At 37.7% G+C, this 18,031-nt stretch overlaps 1 pseudogene; it reads right to left on the bottom strand.

The window, feature by feature from the left end:
- Positions 1-15,459: 15,459 nt before the first annotated feature.
- LOC149264796 (protease Do-like 9 pseudogene) lies at positions 15,460-17,455 on the bottom strand (annotated as a pseudogene).
- Positions 17,456-18,031: the final 576 nt, after the last annotated feature.

Raw genomic sequence — 18,031 nt, 5'->3', positions numbered from 1 at the left:
CATGACCAAGTTCAATGCATGAGTTATCCATTGCATGGATCGAGCCAACCATAAAACATAAACTAATTGTTTTTTATCAATAGTAAATAAGTAAATCTTAAAAGTATCCCTTTTTTTAAGTGAAAAATACAAAACAATTGATTTAACTCTATCTTCTTATCCTATCTAGATAACAATTCTAATCTAGGAACACATTATCATGACATTGAATATTTTCTTAGCATCTCCCATTGGCATGCCTTTTGTAATGCCCTACTTACTCTTATCATGCAAATTTTACTAGTGTTTAAATTTCCTTAAAATATTGACTTATAATTATCAAGAAATATTGGTACATACCTACATTGGTGAAACTATAAATTTATTATTGATATAAATTTTGTTATTATTCAATTCCCATCTTACCTCCTCAAATTTAAATTTTGATAGGATATGACCTCCTTCCATTTATTCCAATTTAAATATCCATATCCCCAAAATGTCTTCTCAAATTTACTTGGGAGAAGGCATGGTCCTCTCCAATTAATTACCAAATTATATATTCATATTTGATCCCCAAAATGTCCTCTCAAATTTACTTGGCAGAAGGTGTTATCACTTAGAATTTCAGTCAATGTACTACAGTCCATGTACATAATGTTGTCCCAAACTAAAATTTTTCATTGTCATGTGTGATGAATGGTTATAGTCTTGTGTGTATTACTTAGGGATCATGTTTTAAAAAGGTGTTGATCTGAATCATTGCAAAAAACCGTTAGTCAATCTCCATCATAATTCTTTAAAGCATGTCATGTCTTGTTTGCGTCATTGGTCCTTTGCGCAGTTTCGCAGCGCAGTTTGATTGGCCAATTTGGCAGCGTAATGATGTTTCCGCCTTTTCGTAGCGTGTGATTTATCAGCCATTTCGCAGCGAATTCTGTCCATTTATAGCTGTTTGCGCTACGAAATCGGGGATTCGGGGTTTATGCAGCGCATTTTCTTGAAATGTCAAGTCTGGGGGGATGAGTCATCAGGTCCGTTCATAGGTTGTCAGTTGATGTCCTCTCCAAGTCATTTTTGGTCATCATTACGCTATGAGGTTCAAAACCACGCACATAAATATCATTCAAAGTGATTTATGATGTATGGTTGTATTATGATAGTTGTTATTAGTGCGGGAACTGTTTTGTTTGTATGACAAAATTATTGAAGCGAAAGGGAGCCCGAGTTTTCATTTAAAAGGACCTGTTTGCAAGCGAGCCTGTATCCCAAAGTTTGAAGTTCTCTTCTGAGTTGAAGCTGCTGTTAGTTTTCTGTTCGAAAGTTTGCAAAGTGAAATGGAGAAAAGGGAACATCGATCCGGTAGGTGCCAAAGAACAGAACCTGTGGGGCTTGATATTACTTTAAAGGATGAAGGTGTAGCCAGAGCTTTTAAAAACGCTGGTTGCTGGAGGTTTTGTGAGAAGTTGCAAGGTGGGCACGCAGAGGTAACAAAAGCTTTTGCATTGAATTTTATTGGTTTAAACTCTAAGGTGTCAATGCTAGAATTCCCTGTATCCCCAGAAGCTATTTCTAACGTGACTGAGATCCCTAGAGGTGGAAATGAATGGTTCAAAAACTTTAAATTCGACATGAGCCCGTGTAAGGAATTTTTGAAGGAACCTTATGTAAATGAGGATCTCACGAAAGTTGTGCCAAGGAGTTGTGTGAAAGAACATTTTCTTCTGCTCCTCACATGCATCCTAAAGTATTTGACATGCGAAGGGAGGTATAATAAAGTGTACTCATATCATTTTAAGCTTTTATTACATTTCACAGGCAAAGCATCAATTGATATCCCTTTCTACTTATTCAGAAGCCTGAGTAAAATGTGTGATAAAATTCAGTTGAAAAAAGATGACTGTGAGACATCACTGTTCCATCATGGTTTGGTGAAGTTGTTAGTATTAGATGGTTTGTAGAAGATTGGAAGAGATTGGGACTCCTTTATTTTTATGGCGGGCTTTCAGAGAAAGACGGGCCTTACTCCATTGCCTGTTAGGGAAAGGGAGAAAACGATTGAAGAACCTACTCTTGCTAAGATCAGGAAGGAGGTGAAAGATCTAAAGAAGTCCAAAACCAAGTTGAAGAAACCAGTCAAGCCTGTGGTGATCAAGGAGACACCTAAATCATCATCAAAAGAGAAGGTCAAACAGAAGAAGGATGCACTTGCACCAAGTGAAGTTGAAAAGGGATCAAGAGTAAAAACCAGAGGTCAGTTGAGCAAGGAAAAGGGTAAGTCAATTGCTGTTGAAGAGATTCCTGTGTCAAAAGCTAGTTTAACTGATTTACTTGAAGCAATTGAACTTGAACAAGATCAGTCAGTGCAGATTGAGCCAATGGAACTTGAACAAGATCAGCCAATGCAACCAATGCACATTGACTTAACCCAATCTTCACCAGAGAGCATGAAGAAATCAAAGGCTTCAAAGAGGTTACGGTTTGAGGAGCCAAGTGAATAATATGTGTTTAAACCAAGGAGGCCAATTACAAGAAGACAAATGAAAGAGGCCGAGAAAGTGCATAAAGAGGAGGCAGCTGTAAAAATGCCTAGTACAGAGGTTATTGAAATTTTGACTAAAACAGTGCATGCAGCCAAGAGTAAAGACAAAAATAAAAAGGTTATTATTAGTCAAGGAGGGAATGTCATTGCTATCAAGAACCAGGCAGGAAAGACCCAGGAAGAGGTGGTTCAGACAAAGAGTTTTTCTAAAGAAAGTGCAATGAGATATGCTAGTTATAGGAGGGCTGTATTAAAAGGCAGCACAAGTCTACTGAAGCAAGCTGGCTCAGGGTCTGATGTATTCTCATGGATGATACCAGCACTTAAACAAGCAAAACACGTGAGAAAGCTGAACATGTGTCTGAGATCTGAAAATAAGGCTTTGAAGGAGGAGGTTAGCAGTTTGAAGAAGAAGCTAGGTAAACTAGCTCACTGACTTAAGAAGAAAGGTACTTTTCAAAGTTTTGATAAATTTTGGTTCAACTTCTATCATTTTGAAGTTATTTAGGTCCCTATGCACCTGTACAAATATCTGAAGAAGTCATGAGTTTAAGCTGAAAGCGCTGCAAGATGAATATGTTTTTTTTTGGCAAGAAACAGTAGTTTCGTAGCGCGCTACGAAACTACTGTAGAACGCTGTTTTATAAGGAAATAATGAAATTTGATGATGAGGTCAGCAAATTTTGAAAGGAATGTCTTGAGGACAGGAGGGAGATTATACATGGATATCATAGCAGCTCAAATAGTGACAGGTGTGAGTTTTGAAGAAAAAGTGAAATATTTTGTTTTTTGCTAAAAGTTCTCTTAAAGGCACTTTATGACCGAAATACTAGGGTTTTGGTAGGGTTACCGAGATTTTGGCTAGCACACCTGTTCACTCTACAAGGCATCCAGATCATTAGGCATATGGTGTTATGCGTGGTTATTAAAGGATTAAAGAGCTTGGAGTGTGGTCTTTTAATGGTAAAGAAGAATGGAAGACAGGGACCGTGAAAATAGGGTGTTCAGGTTTACTAATTTATGAGCCATCTATACAGCTAGCACCCGAGGGTCAGCTCGTTCAGTGAATGTTCCTCAACATATCTCAGCCACAACAGAAATTGTACAGCTGTCAAGGATCCAAGGAGAATCATGCATACGAGGAGATGGAGTTGGACTTGCAATGTAATTGGGATTCTATGTATTTACAGCCCAACACTTCATGTATTTAATAAGTTGGTTTAGAAATAGATAAGGTTAATTAATGGTAGATCATCGAGTTCTCCCTTCATGCTTGTTGAGGAGACTCAAGATAGTTTTAGTTTTGGTTTTCCTATATATAGTGAAAACTCTGATGTAAGTAGGGTTGGAAATTTATAAAAAAACAGAGTTTTTATCAGCTTGTGTAAGAAGACTTTTGACAGTAATACAAGAATTACTTTTTTCTTCCCAAGATTCATTATATGTTCAAGGCTCAGAACATGTGTGGTTTTGTCATTATCTTTTATGTATTTTACAGCTCACTAAATATACAATCACTCTGAATTCACCTAGTGCTCAGACTTCCTGTGTTTATTTATGAGTTGAGTTCTTTTTGAGAGATGTTTTGAGTGTTAAACGTTATATGCCTTGGCTTCTATGATTGAGTGATCAATAGTTTACTGCAGAAGTATTTGACCCCATGAGCCCAATGGAAGAAGTGTTGTTTTGTTTTTCCAACCAGCTTTATTTTCATGAAATGTGTGAAGAGTTAGCCATCTGTTTTTGTAATTGATTCTTATCAAAATTCTGTGAGAGAGCCCTCTCTGACTAAGGAGGCTAATCCTTAGTCTAAAGTCTGGTTGAAATAGTTACATGAGATCTTGCTAGGTAGCAGCCCTTAGTACTGATTTTGTGATAACATTTTGGTGCGTCTGCCGGGAGCCTGATGATTACTTATCCCCGAAATTTGAAGAGTGAATTTCTGAAGGTAGCAGGAGTTCAAAATGATTTTCGAGGCTGCATTCTACCTTGGTGACTCCATTGTTTTTTAAAGCTTAAAGGTGGCTTCGAGAGGAAGATATACAAGAAGCAATCCTGACCCAAACCCACCTAGTCCTGTGGAGAATCCTAATATCATCTCAAGGAGTAAACAAAGATTCTCTGATATACCAGGTACTTCAAGTATTTCAAAGTCTTTATTTCCTGAGTTTTCTAGAAGTCCTGAGGATAAACTTGTTGATGATAAAGTTCAAGAGGTTATATTAAGGTCTGAGAATGAAGAAGAATTAATTGGTATTATTTTGGATCTACAAAAGAGAGGTATTGATACTTCATCTTTAGTATCACAAAAAGATAAAGAGGAGTTTTGGGAAATTGTTTCTTCTGGATTGTTATTAGAGAAAGAGGATTTGAAACAGCTCAAGGAGCTTGACCCTTTTGAAATTTTGCTTAACTCAAAGATTGGTTTACCTCTCCCAAATTGGAGTTCCTTTGTCAGTGGTTTACAAAGCCCCAATAGTCCTTTTCGTACCCATAATTTGTCCTCTACCTCTGCTAGTCCAAACAGCCCTCAGACAATATCTCATACTAGTTCTGGTCCTTCTGGTCATAGCATACCTATTGTCACTGTTCCTCCATTAATTATGGCTGTACCTGCTAGGTATGCTCCTCTAGCTCTCCCTCTGTTTTGCATGATCTCCCTAGCAAATATGCTGCCAGGATTCCAACATGGGGAGGAGATGAAGACATTACTGCTGAAGAACATGTGGATAGATTCAATGACTTTGCTGACAGAGAAGAAGTGGATGATGAAGATGTAAAGTTAAGACTATTTGCACAAACTTTTATTGGAGAGGTCCGAAAATGGTTTAAAGCCTTGGGAGCTGGTAGCATTCATAGTTGGGCTGAGTTTGAAGATAGTTTTCTGAGGAAATGGGGAAATAGAACTAATCTCGTTCAGGCCCTCACTGAGTATAATAATTTAAGAAGAGCTCCAGATGAGACTGTTCAAAATTTTTCTAAGAGGTTTAACAAAATTTATAATTCCATCCCAGTACATTTGAAACCTCCTGGAGCTTTGGCACAGTTAAGGTATGCTGAGTCTTTTGATTCAGATTTTTCTCTTTTACTCAGAGAAAGAGAGTCTGCTAATTTGGCTGAAATGCAAAATGATGCTATCAAAGTAGAGGTGAATATACTTGCTGCTAAAAAGTCCAAGATGGCTAAGGCTAAGGTAAAGGAAGAGGAGAGGCCTTCTACATCTGCCCAAGAAGATAAATTTGAAACCATGATGAAGACTATGGAGAAATTGATGGACCAATTAGCTCTTGGGAATACTGCTGCTCCTCAAGCACAACAAGAACCTAGGTTCAGGAATCCTCAATTTAGAAGGCCTCAAAATCAGCAAAGGCCAAGAGATAATAGAAATCAGCAAGCTGATCCTCCTGTGAGACCTCCTTTTCAACAAAACATGGTGGATGAGGAAGCAGAACCTGAGGAATCTATTCATTGTCTTGGTGAAGAAGATTCAGAGATCTTTTTAACAAAGGAGGAACATGATGAGTCCAGCCAACTAAAAGCCGAGGAGGAACCCTCAGATTTCTTAAAGGGTTATCAACATGCTATATTTGAAATCCAAAAGCAATATAACCTCAGAAACAGAGATGTCCCTATTACAGCAAACAAGGCTCAGCCTAAGAAAAATGTTTCAAAAGCAGTGGAAGACAAAAAGGAAAAGTCAAAACAAGCTGATGGAAAGAGTGATTCTCCTCTTGAGAAAAAGGATAATCAAACCCCTGCTCCTCCTAAAGAAATTGAAAGGTCTACTTCAGTGTTTAATATAGAAAATGAGATTGCTAAAATTAAAGTATCAGTCCCATTCAATGAAATCTTGAAAGTAGACAAGTATAGAAGTAAGATTGTGGAAATGCTTAATTCTCCACCAGGAGGGGCTGATATTTTGAATGTGCAAGAGGATAATCCTGTTATTTGTTTAGGTCCAAGATTGGAAGATGAGCAAAATGATGAGTTTCCTCCTTTCTATATTAGCATCAATATACATGAGATGACTCTACATAATGCCATGCTGGATTCAGGGGCATCTCATAACCTTATGCCTAAAGTCATTATGGAAAGGTTAGGATTAGAAGTGACTAGGCCTTACAAGGACTTATTTTCTTTTGATTCAAAGAGGGTTCATTGTATTGGGTTGATAAAGGATGTGGTTGTGGCACTCACACAAATCCCAGCCAAAACCACTGTCATGGATATTGTTGTGGCAAATATTCCACCTAAATTTGGAATATTACTCTCAAGGTCATGGGCGGCGAAAATAAAGGGTACCATGCAAATGGATCTGACTTATGCAACCATTCCAGTGTTTGGTGAGCAAAGAAGGTTATATCGTGAGACAAGGATGGCATATATGGTGAGCAGCAAGGAAAAACCACAGAATTTCCCTATTTATTCTTGTGATACAGGCCTTGGATCAGCCATTCTCTTCAATGAAGCAGTTGGAAAGGAACCATAGGAAGAACATGCAGAAAATCAGTGTCTAGAAGTGCAGCAAAGTAATGAAGAAGACATCACTGGTTGCTGGTCTTTATACTTTGATGGAGCAGCAGGAAAAGAAGGTGCAGGAGCTGGAATTTGGGTCATGAGTCCAACTGATGAAAGTAAGTTTCTGTCATATAAACTTAATTTTGATTGTACTAATAATATGGCGGAGCATGAGTCTCTGGTATTAGGCTTAAAAACTTTGATAGAATTGAAGGCAAAAAACATTGCTGTTCATGGAGATTCTGAATTAATCATAAAGCAAGTTCAAGGTACTTATCAAACAAAGGATGCAAGGATGAGAGCTTATAGAAATTTGGTGTTGGAATTGTTGGAAAAGTTTCAGTCCTATACTTTCAGTATAAAGACCAGAGATCAGAATTCAATTGCAGATTCCCTTGCTGTTGCAGCTAGTCTTTTTGTTATCCCTAAGCATTCTTCTGATAATTATGAAGTGAAAGTTTGCCATAGGCCAGTCATCCCAGATAATATCTTAAATTGGCAAGTCTTTGAAGATGATCAGCAGGTAAGAAATTTCCTAGAGTTGAAAGGAGAATTTGAACATAGTCAAATTGATCAGCAGAACATGTTAGTGGAGACAAAGGAAAAGCCTGAGGTTTTGCAGCTGCAAAATAATCTAATTCCTAAAGGTCTTATTCCACTTGAGAAACTTTTTGATCAGAATGATGTGTTTAAAGCACCAAGGTTGCAAGCCAATGAAGAAGAAATAGAGAGCTGCAATTTAGGTGACTCAGTGGTACCTAAATTAGTCAAAATTTCAAAGTTTTTATCAGCTGATATAAAAGTCAAATATGTTGAACTGATGAAGAAGTTTATTGATGTTTTTGCATGGAGTTATGCTGATCTGAAGCAGTATGATTCTTCAATCATACAACATACTATCCCAATTAAGCAAAATGAGAAGCCTTTTAAGAAAAAACTAAGAAGAATCAATCCTCTTCTGATGCCATTAATTGAAAAGGAAGTAAAGAAGCTTTTTGATGCAAAGATTATTGTTCCAATCAGATTTTCAAATTGGCTAGCTAATTTGGTACCAGTTAGGAAGAAGAATGGAGAGATAAGGATTTGCATAGACTTCAGGAACTTGAACAAGGCTTCATTAAAAGACAATTATCCTCTTCCTAAAATGGATCTTATTTTGCAGAATATTGTTGGATCTCAAAGAATGTCAATGTTAGATGGCTTCTCAGGGTACAATCAGATCCTTGTTCATCCAGAGGATCGGGAGAAGACAGCCTTCACTACACCATGGGGCACATTTATGTATGCAAAGATGCCCTTTGGCCTCATGAATGCAGGGGCGACGTTCCAGAGGGCTATGGACATTGCTTTTGCAGAGGAAAAAGATAAATCAGTGGTGGTATATCTTGATGATATCACAGTTTTTTCAAAGAGAGAGGAGGATCATTTAAAGCACCTTGAAAAGATACTACTGAAGTGTAGGAGGTTTGGTATTTCTTTAAACCCAACCAAAAGTATCTTTGCTTTGACTTCTGGTAAATTACTTGGGCATATCATTTCTGAAGAAGGAATTAGGATTGATCCTAATAGAGTCAGTGCTATCCAAAAGTTAGATTTGCCAAGGAGTAAGAAAGAGATTCAATCTTTCCTTGGTAAAGTTAATTTTGTTAGAAGGTTTATCCCTAACTTTGCTGAAGTGGTTAAACATATCACAAAAATGCTAAGGAAAGGAGCAGACTTTAAGTGGACAGCTGAGGCAAGGAAGTCATTTGAAGAAATTAAGAAATCACTTACTCAAGCACCAGTCCTTATTAGCCCTGATTTCACCAAAGAATTTCTAATCTTCACATTTGCTTCTGAGGATACAATTGCTGGAGTTTTATTGCAGAAAGGTAGTCAAGGTACTGAACAGCCTATTTCATTCTTTAGTAAGACATTGGCTAATGCTGAATTGAAGTATAACATTTTAGAAAAGCAGGCATATGCATTGGTAAAGGCAATCAAGGATTTTAGAATTTATGTGTTACATTCTCATATTGTTGCATATGTGCCAAGTGCTGTTATTAAAGACATCCTTACACAAGCAAACCCGGATGGTAAAAGAGGAAAATGGATAGCCAAATTGTTAGAATATGATATTGAAATTAGGCCAACTAAGTTGGTGAAGGGTCAAGGGTTGGCAGAGTTGTTAACTCACTCAAATCTGGACAGCAGTGACATCAATTTCAATGCAGAAATATCAGAAATTTTTGAAGAAGAAGAAGAGTTGGTTCAGATCAATGAAAAATTTCTGATATCAGAATGGTATAGGGATGTGTCATTTGTTTTACAACACAACAGAGCTCCTGATAACCTTTCTAAGTCTAAAGCTCGGTTCACCAAGCTGAAATCCCTTAGATACTTTGTATATGAGCAGAATTTATTTTGGAAGGATGTTGGAGGGATTCTATTAAATTGTCTGATTGAAGAAGAGGCTGATAGGGTGATTGATGAATTTCATAAGGGAGATTGTGGAGGCCACCATTATTGGAAGGCCACTGCAAATAAAATATTGAGAGCTGGGTTTTTTTGGCCCACTATGTTCAAAGACATTTACAAGAAGATAGCAGCCTGCCATGAATGTCAGATGTTTGAGGGCAAAAGGAAGCTTATGCCTATGCCATTGATTCCTATCTATGTAGAAGCACCCTTTCAACAGTGGGGGCTAGATTTTATAGGTGAGATACATCCTTCTTCATCAGGACAACATCGGTGGATACTCACAGCCACTGATTATTTTACAAAGTGGATAGAGGCAGTACCAACTAGACAAGCAAATGATGCAGTAATTATTTCCTTTTTAGAAAACAACATCTTGTCAAGGTTTGGATGTCCACTCAAGCTTATCACAGACAATGCTCAGGCTTTTAAGTCTAAAAGAGTTATAAATTTTTGTCATCAATACCATATTTCCCTTGGTCACTCCACAGCTTATTATCCACAGGGTAATGGTCTAGCTGAAAGTTCAAACAAAAGTCTTGTGAGGATTATCAAAAAACTGCTGCAAGAAAACAAAAAGACTTGGCACTTAAAGCTGAAGTATGCCTTATGGGCTGATCGCATCTGCACTAAAAGATCTATTGGAACCTCACCTTATGAGCTTGTGTATGGAGCAGAGGCTATTTTCCCAACATCTCTTGGGCTACCAGTTATGAAGCTAATTCAAGGACTAGAAGAGGAACCAAATGCCATACAGCGGAGGATTAATCAATTGATAGCTTTGCAAGAGAAAAGGAATGAAGTGTTTGAAGACCATCAACAAAATCAGAATCGGGTCAAGAGGGCTTTTGACAAGAAGATTAAAGATGTCACATTTCAGATTAATGACAAAGTCTTGAAGTGGGAGGCTAGAATTGAAGAAAAAGGTAAACATGGCAAATTTGAGAATTTATGGAAGGGGCCATATTTGATTTCTGCTTTCCATGGGAATAATACTTATATTCTGCAAGAAGTTGATGGATCGCCATATGTTGGAGGACCTGTTAATGGCAGGTTCTTAAAACATTATAATCAGTGAAAATCTGCCCAGTATCTCATGATCATTGTAAATAACCATTTTTTTTGAATGGTTCCTGTTGAAAATAAGTGACAAGCTGAACAAGAAAACTTTAGCCCGAGGAGAAGGCCCACAAAGTTTGAAAAGGATGCTTGTCAGCAGTGTGTGTTTAATAAAATGGATAAGACACTGGTTCTACGAGTTCTTAGTGTACTGCAGGAGCACACTATCCCAAGTGGAGCCACTGTTATCACTTAGAATTTCAGTCAATGTACTACAGTCCATGTACATAATGTTGTCCCAAACTAAAATTTTTCATTGTCATGTGTGATGAATGGTTATAGTCTTGTGTGTATTACTTAGGGATCATGTTTTAAAAAGGTGTTGATATGAATCATTTCAAAAAACCGTTAGTCAATCTCCATCATAATTCTTTAAAGCATGTCAAGTCTTGTTTGCGTCATTGGTCCTTTGCGCAGTTTCGCAGCGCAGTTTGATTGGCCAATTTGGCAGCGTAATGATGTTTTCGCCTTTTCGTAGCGTGTGATTTATCAGCCATTTCGCAGCGAATTCTGTCCATTTATAGCTGTTTGCGCTACGAAATCGGGGATTCGGGGTTTATGCAGCGCATTTTCTTGAAATGTCAAGTCTGGGGGGATGAGTCATCAGGTCCGTTCATAGGTTGTCAGTTGATGTCCTCTCCAAGTCATTTTTGGTCATCATTACACTATGAGGTTCAAAACCACGCACATAAATATCATTAAAAGTGATTTATGACGTATGGTTGTATTATGATAGTTTTTATTAGTGCGGGAACTGTTTTGTTTGTATGACAAAATTATTGAAGCGAAAGGGAGCCCGAGTTTTCATTTAAAAGGACCTGTTTGCAAGTGAGCCTGTATCCCAAAGTTTGAAGTTCTCTTCTGAGTTGAAGCTGCTGTTAGTTTTTTGTTCGAAAGTTTGCAAAGTGAAATGGAGAAAAGGGAACATCGATCCGGTAGGTGCCAAAGAACAGAATCTGTGGGGCTTGATATTACTTTAAAGGATGAAGGTGTAGCCAGAGCTTTTAAAAATGCTGGTTGCTGGAGGTTTTGTGAGAAGTTGCAAGGTGGGCACGCAGAGGTAACAAAAGCTTTTGCATTTAATTTTACTGGTTTAAACTCTAAGGTGTCAATGCTAGAATTCCCTGTATCCCCAGAAGCTATTTCTAACGTGACTGACATCCCTAGAGGTGGAAATGAATGGTTCAAAAACTTTAAATTCGAGATGAGCCCGTGTAAGGAATTTTTGAAGGAACCTTATGTAAATGAGGATCTCACGAAAGCTGTGCCAAGGAGTTACGTGAAAGAACATTTTGCTCTGCTCCTCACATGCATCCAAAAGTATTTAACATGCGAAGGGAGGTATAATAAAGTGTACTCATATCATTTTAAGCTTTTGTTACATTTCACAGGCAAAGCATCAATTGATATCCCTTTCTACTTATTCAGAAGCCTGAGTAAAATGTGTGATAAAATTCAGTTGAAAAAAGATGACTGTGAGACATCACTGTTCCATCATGGTTTGGTGAAGTTGTTAGTATTAGATGGTTTGCAGAAGATTGGAAGAGATTGGGACTCCTTTATTTTTATGGCGGGCTTTCAGAGCAAGACGGGCCTTACTCCATTGCCTGTTAGGGAAAGGGAGAAAACGATTGAAGAACCTACTCTTGCTAAGATCAGGAAGGAGGTGAAAGATCTAAAGAAGTCCAAAACCAAGTTGAAGAAACCAGTCAAGCCTGTGGTGATCAAGGAGACACCTAAATCATCATCAAAAGAGAAGGTCAAACAGAAGAAGGATGCACCTGCACCAAGTGAAGTTGAAAAGGGATCAAGAGTAAAAACCAGAGGTCAGTTGAGCAAGGAAAAGGGTAAGTCAATTGCTGTTGAAGAGAGTCCTGTGTCAAAAGCTAGTTTAACTGATTTACTTGAAGCAATTGAACTTGAACAAGATCAGTCAGTGCAGATTGAGCCAATGGAACTTGAACAAGATCAGCCAATGCAACCAATGCACATTGACTTAACCCAATCTTCACCAGAGAGCATGAAGAAATCAAAGGCTTCAAATAGGTTACGGTTTGAGGAGCCAAGTGAAGAATATGTGTTTAAACCAAGGAGGCCAATTACAAGAAGACAAATGAAAGAGGCCGAGAAAGTGCATAAAGAGGAGGCAGCTGTAAAAATGCCTAGTACAGAGGTTATTGAAATTTTGACTAAAACAGTGCATGCAGCCAAGAGTAAAGACAAAAATAAAAAGGTTATTATTAGTCAAGGAGGGAATGTCATTGCTATCAAGAACCAGGCAGGAAAGACCCAGGAAGAGGTGGTTCAAACAAAGAGTTTTTCTAAAGAAAGTGCAATGAGATATGCTAGTTATAGGAGGGCTGTATTAAAAGGCAACACAAGTCTACTGAAGCAAGCTGGCTCAGGGTCTGATGTATTCTCATGGATGATACCAGCACTTAAACAAGAAAAACGCGTGAGAAAGCTGAACATGTGTCTGAGATCAGAAAATAAGGCTTTGAAGGAGGAGGTTAGCAGTTTGAAGAAGAAGCTAGGTAAACTAGCTCACTGACTTAAGAAGAAAGGTACTTTTCAAAGTTTTGATTAATTTTGGTTCAACTTCTATCATTTTGAAGTTATTTAGGTCCCTATGCACCTGTACAAATATCTGAAGAAGTCATGAGTTTAAGCTGAAAGCGCTGCAAGATGAATATGTTTTGTTTTGGCAAGAAACAGTAGTTTCGTAGCGCGCTACGAAACTACTGTAGAACGCTGTTTTATAAGGAAATAATGAAATTTGATGATGAGGTCAGCAAATTTCGAAAGGAATGTCTCGAGGACAGGAGGGAGATTATACATGGATATCATAGCAGCTCAAATAGTGACAGGTGTGAGTTTTGAAGAAAAAGTGAAATATTTTGTTTTTTGCTAAAAGTTCTCTTAAAGGCACTTTATGACCGAAATACTAGGGTTTTGGTAGGGTTACCGAGATTTTGGCTAGCACACCTGTTCACTCCACAAGGCATCCAGATCATGAGGCATATGGTGTTATGCGTGGTTATTAAAGGATTAAAGAGCTTGGAGTGTGGTCTTTTAATGGTAAAGAAGAATGGAAGACAGGGACCGTGAAAATAGGGTGTTCAGGTTTACTAATTTATGAGCCATCTATACAGCTAGCACCCGAGGGTCAGCTCGTTCAGTGAATGTTCCTCAACATATCTCAGCCACAACAGAAATTGTACAGCTGTCAAGGATCCAAGGAGAATCATGCATACGAGGAGATGGAGTTGGACTTGCAATGTAATTGGGATTCTATGTATTTACAGCCCAACACTTCATGTATTTAATAAGTTGGTTTAGAAATAGATAAGGTTAATTAATGGTAGATCATCGAGCTCTCCCTTCATGCTTGTTGAGGAGACTGAAGATAGTTTTAGTTTTGGTTTTCCTATATATAGTGAAAACTCTTATGTAAGTAGGGTTGGAAAATTATAAAAAAACAGAGTTTTTATCAGCTTGTGTAAGAAGACTTTTGACAGTAATACAAGAATTACTTTTTTCTTCCCAAGATTCATTATATGTTCAAGGCTCAGAACATGTGTGGTTTTGTCATTATCTTTTATGTATTTTACAGCTCACTAAATATACAATCACTCTGAATTCACCTAGTGCTCAGACTTCCTGTGTTTATTTATGAGTTGAGTTCTTTTTGAGAGATGTTTTGAGTGTTAAACGTTATATGCCTTGGCTTCTATGATTGAGTGATCAATAGTTTACTGCAGAAGTATTTGACCCCATGAGCCCAATGGAAGAAGTGTTGTTTTGTTTTTCCAACCAGCTTTATTTTCATGAAATGTGTGAAGAGTTAGCCATCTGTTTTTGTAATTGATTCTTATCAAAAGTCTGTGAGAGAGCCCTCTCTGACTAAGGAGGCTAATCCTTAGTCTAAAGTCTGGTTGAAATAGTTACATGAGATCTTGCTAGGTAGCAGCCCTTAGTACTGATTTTGTGATAACAGAAGGCATGGTACTCTCCAATTAATTACCAAATTATATATTCATATCTCATCCCAAAAATGTCCTCTCAAATTTACTTGGGAGAAGATAAGTCAAATGTAAGGATGAGGGGGTAGTTATGACATTAATCATAAGTGGTTGAGGTGGAGAAGAGAAGGGGGCATAAAAGGGGAAGGATGATGGGAAGAGAGGGGATCCTTGGTCTTGGTTTTGATTTGGTTTTGTTTTGGAGGATCTTGTTTTGGAGGAGGGATGTGGAGAAAGAGGAGGGAGGTCAAACTTGGATCTGGAGAGTGTTTGTTAAATTTTGACACACTACATCTAGTTGGACTTGGGCTCATAGGGCTAGGGAACCTGTGGAAGTTCGCTGGGCTAGGGATTACTTCCTAGTTGGCTAGGAAGCAAATCCAGTTGGGTAGTCAAGAGGAGAATGGAGCTCAAGAGCATCTCAACTAAGCTATTGGAATAGGTATTATCCATCATTTATTTTAGTTTTGTAAATTTTTACAAGTTATACATGTTGTAGATTAAATTAGTTTATGTTATGTTTACGATTTTTTATAAACTTGAAATTTTCCTTATGAAAATTAGAGAAATTTATTTGAATGAGTGTAGTACTAGTTAGAGGACCTATAGTTGGGTCCTCACACGTGGTATCCGAGCTTAGGTTCAAAATCTGGACCTTGAAGCTTGTTACTTTATCGAAGGTCATAGCCAAAACCAAAGAGAGTAGTACCCTCTTGATATCCCCAACCTAACATCTTTCCTATCATGTCGTGGAAGTAGTAAAAATTATTCATTTGAATAACCAGATCAGAATGTAAGGAACATCACCTCTGGAAAATTGATTCATCTTTTCAAATCATTAGATATAGTTGAAGCTATGCAATGTGTTGCAAGAATATCAGGAGTTGCTTCCTTCGATTTTTTTTTTGTTGCCAAAACAACAATCTATTGATTCTCCAGGTCATATCTCAGAAAGTCATCCTCACAGTTTTCCACCATGTCTGCAAGATGCCTAAGATTTTTACATGCACTCCATTGGAAGCCAAGACCTATGTATTTACAATATACTCACAACCAATATTTATATCTGCAACCAGGACTCAAGAAATCATCACCAACCATTCATATTTTGTTCGTCCCATAGAAAGCAGTAGCTTGTCCAACAATTTTACTAGAATGCCGTAGTCATAATCCTTTCCATATTCAAAATGAAGGTATGGCACAGACAAAGCTGAAAATACAAATCTAACTATGATGTAATAAGATGGAGCCTTCCCCTTTATATGTGCAAGAACTAGGCATTTGTGAGTAGAAAGCTCGATATCAAATTCATGATACTCAAAATCACATATAATTTTGACTTTGGCATGCTCTCCTGTGTACTTCTTTGAAAACAAGTAGCTAAAACCTATGCGCTCACCACACCTGAAAGGAACAATTCCATCATTAGCAATATCAATTCCATCAAAACTGAGAAGAATATCTTACGATGTCAAGAATTTTGCTACTAGAGTTGTTGGTTCTACCTTTCCCACATCATTGCTTCTTTACAGAGTTCTTGAATTGTGGCCTCGGTAGCTTCCAAGGAACCTTTAGAATGGTCATCGCCTCTCATAAAAGTTGTCAGATGCATGCCCCTGTTAACATTTTCTATGCTCCCTTGAGAACCTTGAGTTGGTCACTCCTGCAACTATTTTGCGGTTTAACCATTACACCAGTACCCATTCCATTGAAAGATGAAGGGCTTGATTTAGACGAATTCTGGCCATTTCCTGTCCTATTTGTTACACTGCCATCTCGAGAGCTAGTTGAATCTTGTCGTCTGGGTAAGCTATTTTCTATACTACTTCCAAATGTTAAAAACTCTGTCGAGGCTGAGCTATGTCGTGAGGTTGTAGGTGAAGAAGCTCCATCCTTAGTCTGCTGAAAACTATAACCCAAGTGACTTCCAGATGAGGATCCAACACTCCTAGCGAGTATATGATCAGAACCTTCATATCTCTTATTGATATCATCTGAAACAGAATTCTGATCATCCTATTCAATGGCACCTTCTTTACATCATTCAAACTTTCTAGATCCTGCTCTTCGATTAAGGCACTGAATTTTGACACTCACAATAGTTCCATGATTGCACTTCTTCAGTGGCAGAGCAATGGAAAATGGAAAATTTGAACTCAAATAGTCACCCAAGTTTATTGTAGCTTCTCTAAGAATGCCTGAGCGAGAAGATCCCATTGAAACAACAAACTTGAACAATTTTTCCTCGAGAACTTTTGATGCATCATCTTGCAAAAAATGCACAGGTTCTGACACAGCTTCGGATCAATGGCAACTCCCACTTCGAACTAGAGCCTTGTTAGTTCTTGCAACTACTTTTCAAGTTTCCACAGATATTATAGAAATGACAAGCTTATCCCAGCCAACAGGTACCTGTTGGAGCTGTTGGTTCTACCCTTCCTACATGAATACCTTTCTAGTTAGACAACATTCCCATTGCAATATGCAAATCAGGATTCTCCATTTTCTGCCATTCTATTCCATGTATGGGAAATTTTGTCTAGTCTCCCGAGCGTTCATAATTTGTGATAAAGTGTGTAATAACTGGAGTTGGTATAACATATCCAATAATTTCTGCATCTTCATGTTTAAGTGATTGAAATGCAATTCCCACACACTAGCCCTTGTCATTGAAAGCAGGTTCCCCAGAATTTCCTGAATTTATAGTAGCATCAATATGGTCTCCAAGAATAATCAGATCATGGTCCACAATGTCATAAGAATATAGTCCAAATCTATCTTCCGGGACTTCAATCGTTGTTTTTCGATCTAAGGACATAGTTTTTCCAGTGCTAGGATCATAAAGGGACCAAAGCTTTGCTCAAAATTCATGATCGGCAGCAAAAAAAAATGACCACATGGTAATGTCATCATGCCATAGAACGCTAAATTCATCACAAAGAAAATGAGAACATTTTTCATGAGTTCTCTTTTCAATTAAACTACAACAAAAGAAGGCATATGTTGATTTGGAGAAACTTATGCCTCTCGTTTATGATAAATGGACTTAGATTTTTTGAGTAAATCTCTTTAGTTGCGTGCATTGCATTAATGCCAGTCTTGTTAGTTGCGTGTGATGCATTAATGCCAGTCTTGTTGGCTTCAATTATAGATAGACATCATTAGTATAATTTTTCCATTCAATTAACTACATGAGTAACAGGACTTGTACTCAATGCATCTTATAAAGTAAGAATCTGCACTTTAAAGTCCAATGTAGAACAACACTTTAGTTTTATACTTTACCTTTTCTAAAATGTCTATTGAAAATGAAGATATTATGGACAATTCTGATTGGTGAGAACTTCTTATAAACAATCCAATAATTATAATAGCAACAATTTGGCTAGATTTG

Source organism: Pinus tabuliformis, chromosome 6 (genome assembly GCF_031772625.1).
Source record: "Pinus tabuliformis cultivar Carrire ecotype Pingquan chromosome 6, CPIR1, whole genome shotgun sequence".
NCBI lineage: Eukaryota > Viridiplantae > Streptophyta > Pinopsida > Pinales > Pinaceae > Pinus > Pinus tabuliformis.
Note: the sequence above shows the minus strand (reverse complement) of the source record. Positions and strands in the feature narration are given on the sequence as shown.